At 34.9% G+C, this 14,641-nt stretch overlaps 1 non-coding gene across 1 annotated transcript; it reads right to left on the bottom strand.

Annotated features, from left to right (window-relative positions):
• Nucleotides 1–1,261: 1,261 nt before the first annotated feature.
• On the bottom strand, nt 1,262–1,334 carry TRNAR-CCG (transfer RNA arginine (anticodon CCG)). Its single transcript has one exon. It is a non-coding gene; the product is annotated as a tRNA-Arg (tRNA).
• Nucleotides 1,335–14,641: the final 13,307 nt, after the last annotated feature.

Here is a 14,641-nt window from a genome sequence, read left to right as displayed (position 1 = left end):
GGCTTTAAACCACATTCAATGAATCCAACTAGAAATAGAATGGATTCATGTTTTAGAATTTAACACTATAGGCTTGAGAAAGCCTATTAGTGAAATCAAGTGGGTGTATTAAGAAATCCCCACTTGTAAATTAGTCTTCACTACCCATACCACAACATCTACACCTATATTAGCAAATAATAATCCTATCACAAGACCCGTTGCAATATCCACAACCCTAACCCCTTTTATTCAAATAGTTTCAACTAAACAAATTATAAGTAAACAGCCATTTTCCAAACTAAAAGCTTGGTCACCTAAGAAATAGAGAACCTAGTAAAGTCATTACATAAATAAATAGAATTTTTTCTCAAAGATATTCTCTGTGGGATTTCATTCCAACCTAGTTAGGTTATCTATTTGACAACAACCGCTTCACATCATTAAAATGTGTAATTTGCGCGACATCAGCGGACCCACGTAGAGCATGTTGGGTGCTCGAGCACCCATTAACCTCGTATCAAACTATATATACTTGTATAGAAAAGTAAGAAGAGTGGTATAAATTAAATAGCGAGCACCTCGATTGATTGAGGCAGTGATTTTATATGGGTGCTTAACGCATTTGATTACTATTTGAGTCCAGGGTTCAATTCTCGCTCAAAGACATTATTTTTCTTTAAAAGACCAAATCTTCTTTTCTTATTTACTATTCACTCAAACTTTCTTTTATTTTTTCTCCCATTGTTTTTCGTTCTCTTTCACTCGCTGCCCTTTGCTAACTTTTCGTAATAGCTATTTTTTTAAAAGAAGAAAAGCATGTCCATTTTTCTTCATTCAAGATAATATTTATTGTAGTTTTTCTTATTGATTTTTTCTCACTACCGTGTTCAAATATGATTGTCATTTTTTATGACAAGTTTTAAACATGTGCGCTTATATTTTGTGATTGGTAGCTAAGGGAGCACCCACAAATTTAAAATCTTGGGTTCACCGCTGAAGATTTGAATGAAGACAGAATGATGGAGATAAATTTGAAGAAAAATGTTGCAAAAGATATGTATCTCTATATGTTTTTGAAAAATTAATCAAAAATTAATTAGAAGATTAATTTGAAGGGCTTGTTTTCACGGTTTGGGAGAAGAAAATTGGATGTTTATTCATCTTGTTCAAGGCATCCAGAAAGAAAAAAAATTAGGAGAATATCCACAATTTTTTTTTAAGACATAGAGTCATTAGTAATCAATTAGTTAAAGAGGAAAATTCAAGAAAACGAGGAAACCGATGACGGTGGGACTCGAACCCACAATCTCCCGCTCCGGAGGCGAGCACCTTATCCATTAGGCCACGCGACCTGATGTTGTCTATTTACAACATAAATATTATATCTGGTTAGGAGCTTGAAATGCAGAAATAAATGACAAGATACCCAAAAGCGCAAAACAAATATAGTAAAAGAAACAATAAAATACATAATAAAGATCAAAAACTTCAATTGCCTCAATTGTGTTCTCTCTAATCTAATATGGCATAATTTATGTACAATTCAATCTACGGTTTTCCTTGTTTTTTGACATTCTACCCGTAAAAATGTCAAAAAATTTCTTATTCATTACCAATCTCTCATTCACTACAAGTCTAGTCAGGAAAAAGCAAAAGAGCGAGAGTCCGGAACCAAAATGACCCAATAAAAAACCAATTGAACCAAAATACCCTAAGAAAAAAAAAAAGGGATACCAAAATACCTTTAACGCACCTTTTTTATGAGTTATGTAAAAAGGTGTTAATGTCCCCCGTTAACATTCGTTACCCGAGCTTTTAAAAAAAATATTTAAAAAAAAAAAAAAAAAAACTTGCATAACGCAGCAAATAGATGCGCTATACAAACACAAATTTTTCCAGCCTAATGAATGGTCTAAGAATAAGCTAAGGCATCAATTTATATATTAATGAAGGTTTGTAGTGTCTATTTGCGTTGCATCATTAACGAGCTAAGTCTTATATTTATTGATTGTCTTAAAAAAGATCATAGATATTTTCCAAAAAAATATATACTTATCCCCTCGTATTAATTTACGTGTCTTACTTTTCTTTCTAAAAAATAATTATAATGAGCATTTCTAAGACAACCAAAAATAGAGCACTTAGCTTATGCTTAGAAAAAATAATATCCCTCGTATTAATTTAAGTGTATTACTATTTTTTATATAAAAAATAGTTATACTTATTTATAAGAAAACCAAACATATAAGTTATACTTACTTATGCTTAAGAAAATAATATCATTTTTGTATCAATTTAAGTGTTTTAAACTTCTTTTTAGAATAGTTATAATCATTTTCTAAGACAACCAAAAAAGAGACTTAGCTTATGCTTATGAAAAATAATATCCCCTCCATATTAATTAAATGTCTTACTTTTCTTTTTAGAAATAATTATAATTATTTTTTAAGGCAACAAAAAAAAATATTCAGAAAATAATTATAATCATTTCTGAGATAACAAAATTATAATACTTAGCATGTGCTTAGGAAAAACAAAATCCTTTCTGTATCAATTTAAGTGTCTTACTTTTTTTATATAGAAAATAATTGTAATTTTTTTTTTAAGACAACCAAAATATAAGTGTTTTGCTTTTCTTTTTAGAAAATAATTTAATCATTTTTTAAAACAACCGAAGATAAAAAATTTAGAAAATAATCATAATCATTTTCTATGACAACAAGAAATATAACACTTAGCTTATGCTTCGAAATAATATCCCCTTCGTGTCAATTTAAGTGTCTTATATTTTTATAAAAAATAATTATAATTAATTTTTAAGATAACCGAACATATAAGATTAGCTTATGCCTAGGAAAAAATATCCCAAATTCTTATCAATTGAAGTGTCTTGCTTTTCTTTTTAGAAAAATAATTTAATCATTTTTTAAACCAACAGATGATATAAGATTAGAAAATAATTATAATAATTTTCTATGACAACAATAAAATATAACACTTAACTTATGCTTCGAAAAAATAATATCCCTTCATGTCAATTTAAGCGTGTTACATTTTTTATAAGAAAATAATTATAATTATCTCTGTATCAATTTAAGTGGCTTATATTTATTTTTAGAAAATAATTATAATCATTTTCCAAGATAGCCAAAAATAAGCCTTAGCTTATGCTTACAAAAAATAACATCCCCTTCTTATTAATTTATGTGTCTTACTTTTCTTTTAAAAAATAATTATAATTATTTTTTAAGACAACCGAAAATATAATATTTAAAAAATAATTATAATCATTTTCTAAGAAAACAATATTCTAATACTTACAATGATGCCATTTGTCAGAAAGGTGGCAACAAAATTATAATACAACAATCTTGTCAGAAATTATTGAACCATTGATTAAGGTTTGAAAAATTTGTGTTCACATAGCGATCTATTTACTGCGTTATGCAAGTTTTTCTTTTCAAAAAAATAAATAAATAATAAAAGCTCGGGTAACGAATGTTAACGGGGGACGTTAACACCTTTTTACATAACGCATAAAAAAGATGCGTTAAAGGTATTTTGGTATCTTTTTTTTTCTTGAGGTATTTTGGTTCAATTGGTTTTTTATTGGGTCATTTTGGTTCCGGACTCAGAGAGAGAACAAGTGAAAATTGTGTTTTTCTTTTCCTCTTTTTTAAATTTTAATAAACATCACATTAAGGGCTTTTGATTTTTATTTTTTTTTATGATATCAGTTGAAATATCAAGTAATATGAGCACTTTCAACTTTGTTTTATATTTATTTAGCGGTATTTGAAGTATACGATCATTCTGTTGATAGTGGTGTAACTTATTTTTAAAAAAAAAAATAAAAAAAAAATATTTTTATTACATAAGGGGGTAGGGGAAGGGGATTACAATGTGGGGATTCGAACCTTCACCGATAAGATGAAAGTTCAAGTAGCCAACCAACTGAGCTACTGAGATCCCTACTATTTTAAAATTTATTCTTTCGTCATTGTGGTGTAAATAAGTTACAACTTATTAACTTGTTGCGTAATCTCTTACTACCGAAAACTTATTGTTTTCTAATACTCATTAAATTAATTAAAACTATAAGAGACAAGATGAACTAAATAAATAAAAACACGAGAACGGTGGACGGTTCAACTGCCCTCTGCTCCTCCATGGCCCACAATCCACCTCCTGTACCATTTATTATTTGGCTTTTCCTGCTTACTAGTCAACTGGTCTTGTTAAAACCTTATAAAATTTATGAAATGATGATCTTTCTTTGAATATCTAAATACAAAAAGAATTCAATAAATAAATAAATATAAAATTTTGACAACCGCGTATTCAAATTCTCTTCATAATTATATAGTTCTAAAGTATTCAAATATTTTTAACAAAAATTTGAGACATTTACCTGTATATATACAATTAATATTTTCTTTTATTTTGAGAAATATAATGAAAATATTGTTTCCTTTGAGTTCAATCTTTTACATAATTTCCCAAACTCTGCTTTGATTTTTCATTGTGCATAAAACTCTTAATGTTATTTTTAGATATGTAAATCTTATTTTAAACATTAAATAGAAAAACATAGTAATTTCTATTGTTGATGAGTGAAAGTCATGAATTTAAAGTTTAAAAGGAGAAATTACGAAGTGCGTCCTAGAAAACAAGAAATTAGTGATGGACAAAATTTCATAGCTAAATAGCAAAAATCTCATGCTAATCTCATTTAGCTACGGATTAGCGACGGATTATAAAAAAATCTAATTAGCGAGGAGCTATTTAGCGACGGATTAGCTAGGGATTACCGACAAATTCCATAACTAATGCCATGTTCTCTTATAGTACGTAACAAAAATAGAGAAAAATAAAAATAAATTAAATCACGTACTTGTACCTTGGACTTCTCACGGAAAGCATTGGCCTAAAACAAAAAACATAAGAAATCAAGATCCAAAAATATTAAAACCCCCTAAGCATAAAGTAAAGATATTTAAGAGTTAGAAAAATTGAAGCAAAGAATAATTGAGATTCGGGATTCCTAACAATCAAAGGACGTGGTTCAGCGGATTGGCTGCTCTTCTCTTAACCAGAGGTCTCGGGTTCGAGCTGGGGGTATGAAAAAAATCCTTGGTAAGAATCGCTTCCCCCGAATGGGCACTACACGACGCGAATCCGAATTTAGTCGGCCCAATACGAAAGACTCGGACGATGAAAAATCAAAAGAAAAAAAGGAGGGGGGGGAGGGGGGTGGGGGTGGGATTCCTTGCATTGATAAAGAATAGAAAACATCGAAATATTAAAAAATGAGATGAGAGTTTAAATAGTAATAAATAAATAATTTATTCTTACAATAATAAAGTACAAAAAAAAAAAGAGAAGGCAAAATAGGACATATTTTCTACATACTTTTTCCCTTGTGGGTTCAGAGTTGAGGGGAATGAAAGTTAGAGTTCATCAATTTTCCATTTGCTCGGTAAACAGTATTGTTGAAGAAAAATAGAAAACAAAAATAAAAAAAAAAAGTAATTCTAAAAAGACATATTTAGTGTCAATATGAAAATAAGCTCATGCATAATTCAAAAAATAAATAAGTATTACAGCTCTAATACAAAGGTGTAAATATTCAAATAAAACTTATAAAAAAAATAGCAACAAAGCATGGCATTCATGTTTACCCTGCGCACGACAACTGCATTCTGGATACATAATGTATCAATTACAAATTATAGCTTGTATCTTCTACCCCAAAAAGAGTTTTGAACGCACAACGGCACAACAATGAAAAAATCATGCTCATCATTAAAAAAAAAACACTCACTCACTTACTATCTTCATATCCCACGAGCTGCACCAAGCGAAAAAAAAAAATATATTACATCTAATCCGCTGTCTCGCTTGTCACATTCCTTGAAAAACACAATTACCCATCAACTAAAACGAGCATTGGCAATACCATTTACATAGGCCAAATGATTTGATTTTTGAGTTCAAATTAGGATTATATGCAATCCATCTATACGTTATAGTTAAAGTAATAATGAGAGAATTAATGAAATTAATTTTAGAGGAATGCAGGCTGTTTCAGTTTGCAAGTTGCAACATCATGTTTTTTCCCTTCCATTTATTTAGGAGGAAAATGAAAAGAACCGTTCCTGGAAAATGAATGGTCTTAGAAAACTTGATTTCTTAAATGTCTTCCTCATTTAATTGAGTAATATATTTAGAATTTTTTTTTTTTAATATAGTATATTTAACATAATTAAGAGAGTCAAAGAATTGACTTTTGAGCTTTTTAACATAGTACATAAATGAGGAAAAAATAGAAAAAATGCCAAAAAAAAGGAGAAAAAAGATAAATGCTTTTCTAGGCCATAGAGAGGTGCTATATCATCTATGCTTTTCTAGGCCATAGAGAGGTGCTATATCATCTTATCTATGCCTAGCTTTATATTATATATAGATTTTTTTGGTCCAATGAACGACAAATATGTAGATTAATGTACCTTTAGTACTCGTTTCCCCAGTAAGAGAAAAATAATGAGCACAGAGAAAAAGGTAGTTTTCTTTTCTTTTCATGGGGTAGTTAGAATGACATTTGAATTGCAAAAAGCTAACAACAAAAAACCCAAGTGACCATAGATCCCGATTTAAACCATTGCCTTGTTATTAATTCTTTTCATTAAGAATTTAAAAGGACCGAGAATTAAAAATTGCACATTATACTCCAGGGGATCAAGGTGGTTAAACAAGTGATATTTCATTTATATACTTGCATAATAAGAGACTACAAAGACTAGAAAGGGAGAAAAAAAATACTATGTCTGATCCTATTTACCTGCTTCTTTTGCATTTTGCACGCCCCTAAAAAAGATTTTTTCTAGAACATTATTTAAAGCAGCAAGGCTAGAATTGAAAAAATATTTTAGTTTATATAATGATTAGTATTTTGAAACAACTGTATTTAGTAGAATAGACTAGTAAATAGGACCCGAAGAAAAGCTTTTTTTTTTTTTTTTTGGCTATAAATGGAGAAAAAATACACGAATATAACTAAGTGTAAACTCACTATAAAACTACTCACTCTGGTCTTTTGGTACGCTCAGTAAAATTCCTTTTGATATCATTAATCATAAGGTCAATAGTTAAATTATTCTTATCTCTTCGTTAAATGAGTAAATAATGATTATATCCTTTCTCAGAATTGTATTGGAGCAGGATAAGAATGGAGGTTCGCATTTGATAAGAAACGACGATATTCCAGACAAGGTGAGAGTGACCTCCGTGGTGGACAAGATAAGAGAGGCGAGACTAAGATGATTCAAACATGTGAAAAGAAGATGCACAGATATCTCAGTAAGGAGGTTTGAGAGGTTGGCTATGATCATGGGTTTGAGGAGATCGAGGTAGAAGTAGGAGCCGGTAAGATTTAGAAAGCGATTTTGTAAGCTTCATTATTACTTACATATATATATATATATATTTTTTTTTTTTTCACTTTAGTTTATCTCTCTTTTGTTAAGTTACATTATATGACTACAGTTCACATTTTACCAATTTCTTTTTGAAGAAATATCTAAGTTATTATAAAAGTACCTAAGTAGCATGGTAAGGTGCTAATAAACATCCACATCAACGACCGCCCATTCCAAATTTGTCGCCGTCATTTGAAACCTAACTTGTCATTTGTTAATTCATAAATACATATATAACTAATGCAAGCTGTGGCTTTATAGAGGGTAATAATTGAGACATTATATTATATGCAAGTGCATAAATAAAGTTAATAGCCAATAATGAGACTTCTCAAAAGTAAAAGGTACCCTTTTGTTCCAACTATATCAACTAAAGCAAACTACCCACAAGAAATTATAATTGGAAAAAAAAAAAAAGTAAAATTTTGGCAAAAAGAGAAGCTAGTGAGATCTGAAATGGTGTGTGGAATATGTGGACTCCATTACCTAGCTATTAAGTATGTGCTATCCGTACACGTACCCATCAAAAGATGATATTGTTCTCTTTATGTATCCATTAACGTAATTCTCAGAGATAAAAGTCAGAGACATCCCATGATTTTTATTCATCAGATCCTTCAATTATAAAGTATGTTTCTGACGCCTTTATACTTTCGCCATCTTCATAGAGTTGATAAAGAACTCTATTACTTTAAGTATTCCACATTCCATAATCCATGAACTAACAAGCAAAGTTACATATTACAAATGTCTTTCTCGTGTAGTGTATATTAGTGTTTTAAAAGGCAATTTCAGGACTTGCTTTGGGGCTCGTTCCGGGGCGGGGCATTGGCTCACGTGCGGGGCTTAGGTCTTTTGAGGCTTACGCCCTAAGCGCCCGACTGTACGACCTAAACACGCCTAACGCCCAATGCTCGAGGCTCGCCTAACAGCTCTTACACAAATTATATGTTAAATTCCTTAATTAAAATCGTCAACCCTCATAATTCTTTAACAAATGAATGATACTTAATAGTTTTTCATATACAGAGATAAGAAGATTGGGTGTAACTCAAATAACAAGCCGTGAAATTGCATAGTTACTCTTTGATTGTCACGACCCAAACCGATGAGTCATGACGAGTGCCTGACCTCTACTGACCAGACACCATTATACTCGTACCTGGATATTACTGATTAACGAGGTGGCCCATATATGACTTAGAATTGAACTATACCGACTCATGCAAGAACAACAAGATAAACTTTGCATCAAGAACTCACAACCACCCGTATATATATATATATATATATATATATATATATATATATATATATATATATATATATATATATACTGAAAATACAGTGCAAGCCGACTAGGCCGCCACATATGCTGTACAACAAAAATAGAAGCCGAAATGGCTACATCACATCCCAACTACTCACAATTGTCTACAGACCTCTAATGGACTACAAAGCTGTAGAAAGGACGGGACAGGGCCCCGTCATACCCATATATACATATCAAAATAGCATACCAAGAATGAACTGCAGCTCCAAACCAAGTGGAGCGCACTGACTACTGCTGAGTGGAAGTCCTACTGAGCTGGACCGCCTGTCTGTCTACCTGAACCTGCGGCCATGAACGCAACCCCCCGAGCAATAGGGGAGTCAGTATAAATAATATACCGAGTATGTAAGGCATAAGAACAACATGTATATAAGAATCACGAAAGATATCTGAAACATGAAAGCTAAACTCAATATCTGAAAGTGCCTCTGTGGCGTATGATATGCATGCTCTCTTTCAAAATCATATATATATCATAGTATAACTACGAGTGCTGTGGAACGTACAGCCCGATCCATATCTCATGTCATCCTGCGTCCGGGGTAATCTCATAATCTACCCACTGCAGTGGTATGCGCATCTACGTGTCTGCCAGGCCTACTATAGCGCAGCGCGGAGTAAGAAAATAGCTGTACATATATATAATGCATGAAGGACTCGAAAAAGGATACTCTGGATAGCATAAAATCTCTGGAAGCTAAAGATATGAAACAATGTGAAATCAAGAATACAATGAACCCTATACCATCTAGGAGTAGATTCTTAAAATCTTTGGAACTCGCTCGCTTACTTCTTTCGTTTGTATGATAAAGATCATGCCAAAAGAATAAAAGGGACAGCCTTAACATACCTTACCCGCTTCTCAAGCTAACTATGCTTATGTCCCGAGCTTGACAAATCTACACACAAGACCAAGTACCAACTATTAGACTAGAACGTGCTTACATTCCAACCCTTAATCTAGTTTACAACTTAACGAAATTCGGGCAGCATTTCCTTTGTAACCTTAACAACCCCTCAATTTCCAATTCAACCCAAACATCAACAACAATACCAACCACAACAATATCAATATTTACATGTCAAAATATAATCAAATCCCTTCCCAAATCACCTCCCAAAACAGCCCCTAGTCTCAACTTTACTCTCAATAAACTTACCACTTTCTTAACTATATTTCTTTTACTTTAAATCACTAAAACTCTTGGTAATCAACTCAATAATAAAGATAAGAATCATATACATACCTTGAAGGAACTAGAACTCCAAAAATCAAACTTCACATCCAACTCCTAATCTCAACAACTTCAATAAAACCCTAGGAACAACTTTCCCTTCACTAGCTCCGGTTCACGCGGCTTGAATCTTGCCAAAACTTCATTAATATGTTGGGAAATGTTGGGAGGAATATTTTAGGGTTTATCTCTGGTTGGGGAAGTGAAAAAATGAAGAGAAAAACGTGCTTTGGCTATATATATAGTAAGTGGAATAAAGTTCCACCGCCTCAGGGTCGACGATCGTCGACTTGCACCGTCGTTTTGCCACCCCAGATTCAGGGGCCTTGGCATGTTGACGGTGTGAAAGGATGCCACATCAACATGTCGACGGGCCGTCCCTTTGCACCGTCAGAGTGCACAGGTTTCCTGAATCCCTGAGTCGCACCGATTTGTTTTGATTCGATTCATTTAACTTCTAATCCTATCATATTGCAAGGAACATGTACTTGTACTTCGATATACACGAGGTAAAGCACTTAATATCTCGTAAACTCGGATGCGAATTTTCGTCCAAAGGGAATATGCAACTAGGAAACCATAAACTTTCTTACGACGAAAACGAGAGGTGTAACGTTCTCTCCCCCCCCCCCCCCCCCGAAATATTCGTCCTCGAATGTTCATACAAGTCATGAGTTATAAACATTTCGGCAGAGTCTCCCCTATAAATATACCAATCCAACCTGTACACAGCAACCCAATACAATGCCACATAGGGCCATATGCTAAAATATACAACATTATGGCCTCACACGACCAATCGTAATGACTATAATAAAACCAATACCTGGGGGTGATGATGCCTCAAACTGAGCCTCCTGAGACAACGGGAAAAAGTACGGGTACTTAGTCTTCATCTCTTCTTCAACCTCCCAAGTCATTTCTTCAACATTATTATTTCTCCAAAGCACCTTAATAGAAGCCACATCCGTAGTTCGCAACCGATGGACTTATCTATCTAATATAGCCACAGGAACTTCCTCATAGATAACTGCTCGATCACCTGGACATCATCTACTGGTATAACTCTCGAGGGATATCCTATACACTTACGGAGCATGGACACATGGAATACTGGATGTACAAACTCCAGATCAGAAGGTAGCTCTAACTCATATGCTACCTTATCCATTGTACGAATGATTCTATATGGCCTAATGTATCGAGGGCTTAACTTGCCCTTCTTTCCAAATATCATCACTCCCTTCACAGGTGAGATCTTCAGGAAGACCCAATCGCCTACCTCAAACTCTAGCTTACGCCATCGATTATCTGCATAGGATTTCTGTCGACTCTGTGCCGCTAGTAACCTTTCTTGAATCACTTTCACTTTGTCAACCGCTTGCTGTATTAAATCTGGGCCTACTAGCTGATTCTCTCCAACATCAAACAATCATGTGGGTGATCTACATCTCCGCGCATAAAAAGCCTCATAAGGAGCCATCTGAATACTGGAATGGTAATTGTTATTATATGCAAACTCAATAAGAGGCAAATGATCATCCCAGCTACCTTAGAAGTCAATTACATAAGCTCTCAGCTTGTCCATGTGTCTGCGGATGAAATGCAGTACTAAGACTCACCTGAGAATGGTGGGCTTCCCCCATAACCTACCGACGAAGCTCTGCAACATTAGGAAAACACAATTTATCTCTATACCTGAGGACTCCATCCCCTGTAATCACAAAGGGTGTCTTTTCTTTCTGAGGAGCCGTATCTCGATAATGAACTAAAATAGGGTCCTCGTACTGATGCTCCTTTATCTCAGCTACTAAAGATGACATCGCTGTATCCTGGACAGTAACTCCTGTATCACCTGAGTCTAACAACCGAACTCCAAGGCTAGCTAACTAACGAACTTCATGGACTAACTCTTTTGGCTACAAATTTGATAGGCTACCCATAGATTTACGATTGAGGGCATCGGCTACTACATTAGCCTTCCCAGGATGGTACAAAATATCAACATCATAATCTTTTAGCAATTCTAGCCATCGCCTCTGACGTAAGTTCAAGTCTTTCTACTTAAAGATATACTGGAGGCTCTTGTGGTCGGTATAGATATCAACATGGACATCATATAAGTAGTGCCTCCACATTTTCAAAGCATGGATCACTGCAGCTAACTCAAGATCATGGGTTGGATAATTCTTCTCGTGCTCCCTCAGCTGTCTAGAAGCATAAGCAATAACCTTACCATGTTGCGTTAATACACAGCCTAACCCAATACTTGAAGTATCACAATAAATCACATAGCCATCTGTTCCCTCTAGAAAAGTTAGGACTGGTGCTGAGGTCAACTTGTTCTTCAATATCTGAAAACTCCGCTCACATGCATCCGTCCACTGAAACTTAGTTGATTTTTGGGGTCGGCCAAGTGGGCCGAAAGAGAAGAAAATCCCTCTACGAACCTCCTATAATATCCTGCTAGACCCAAGAAACTACGTATCTCTGATGGTGTCGTGGGTCTTGGCCAATTCTTTACAGCCTCAATCTTTTGAGTATCTACTCTAATGTCTTCATCTGAAATAATGTGACCAAGAAAAGCTACAGAGTTCACACTTAGAAAACTTCGCATATAACTATCTCTAAGAACTCTAAGCACTGCACGTAGATGATCTGTATGCTCAGCCTCTGACGGTGAATAAACTAGGCTATCATCTATAAATACAATCACGAACCGATCTAGGAAGGGTCTAAATATATGATTCATCAAATCCATGAATATAGCTAGAGCATTAGTTAACCCAAATGACATAACACGAAACTCATATTGCCCATATCTAGTCCTAAATGCCGTCTTCAGAATGTATTCCTCCTTCACCCTAACCTGATGATACCCCGATCTCAGGTCTATCTTTGAAAAATATCTAGCACCCTGCAGCTGATTAAATAAATCATCAATCCTCGGAAGTGGATACTTATTCTTTATAGTCACTTTATTCAATTGTCTATAATCAATACACATTCCAAGGAGCCATCTTTCTTTCTTACAAATAATATCGGTGCTCTCCACGATGATGCACTGGGCCTAATAAAGCCCTTCTCGAGTAAATCTCTCAATTGCTCTTTCAAATTTTTTTAACTTCGCCGGTGCCATTCTATAAGGAGGAATAGATATTGGTTGAGTATCTGGTAATAGATCAATAGTAAAATCAATCTCCCGCTCTGGCGGAATGTCTAGAAGCTCATATAGAAATACCTCTGGGAACTCATTAATCGCAGGGACAGACTGAAGGGTCGGTGACTCTAGCCAGTGAATCAAAGTGCACACTGTACTTCCGAACACTCATACTACCCTACTCAATATGTAAGAATCTATCTGCTCGGGCCCATTGAACCTCTGGCGGCAAATAATGACGAATTAAGGCATCTAAAAACTCTTGCCAAACGGCTAGAGGGGCATCCTCTCCCCTAGATAGTTCCCACATCTAGTACCACTGCACTGCAACATCACGAAGCCTATAAGAAGCCAACTCCAATGACTCAACATCATTAGCATGCATGACCCTCAAAGTCCTCTGCATGTTATCAATAAAATCCTGAGGTCCATATTCTGCCTCAACACGGAGAATTCTGGGGGATCTAAACCAAGAAAATTCTTAACCCTCGCACTAATAGCTTGGTCTGCCTGATCAACACCCACTCCCTGACGCTGAGCCTGAGCGGCTACCAATCTAGTCAATGACTATATAGCATCTCGCATATCCTAACCCGGTGCACCTGGCTGAGGGACTAGAGGCATTGGGGCACGTACTAGAGGCAGGATATGCGAAGTTTGAGATGCGGTCTCACTCTGAGACTCGCCCCTAGCCCTGGTAGTCCACTAAGTACGGCTAGTAGCCTCACCAGTTACTCTCTTGCTGTAACGACCCTTCCGGTCATTATGAAAAATTAGGACTCTATTGGGAATTCCGAGGTCGCGGGTGAATTCGTAGGGCGTCTTTCTGTATGTGTGCATGTTTTGTGTTGTATTTTTGAGGCCTTGAATGAAATGTAGGGTGATAGGGGGAAAAACTGGACAAAATTGATCTCACTACCAAAAACGAGCCGTTGTGGCGGTAGGAGTACCACTGCCAGCGGCCATCCATTTTCCTTGGTGACCGCAGTAACGGGAAATGTACCACTATGGCAGTACCGCTATAGCAGTAGATGGACCGCCATAGCGGTCACAACGATTTTGTAGTAGGCCACTATAGCGGTCACTAGACTGCTATAGCGGTACCGCTGCAGCGGCGTGACGACCGCCGTAGCGGTCACCGTAAAATAATAGCTCGAATTTTATATACTCAGTTTTATTTTCTCTTCTCACAAAACCCCAACACACTTCCCAACAAGCACCAAGAGAGAATTTTAAAGCTAGGGCAAGATAACCTTGAGAGGTAAGTTCTATTGCTTTTCATTCTATCGTTCCCTTTCCCTTCATTATTGTAATCATCTTCATGGTTCTTTATTGGTGAAAGTGAAGTAGAAACCCTAGAATATCAATAAACCTTCTAAAATTGATAGGCTGGGGTTATTATCACTTATTTATCATTTAAATGGATTGATTAGTTGCTATTTGTCATAAATTG

This window comes from Lycium ferocissimum, chromosome 9 (assembly GCF_029784015.1).
Source record: "Lycium ferocissimum isolate CSIRO_LF1 chromosome 9, AGI_CSIRO_Lferr_CH_V1, whole genome shotgun sequence".
In the NCBI taxonomy this organism is placed as follows: domain Eukaryota; kingdom Viridiplantae; phylum Streptophyta; class Magnoliopsida; order Solanales; family Solanaceae; genus Lycium; species Lycium ferocissimum.
Note: the sequence above shows the minus strand (reverse complement) of the source record. Positions and strands in the feature narration are given on the sequence as shown.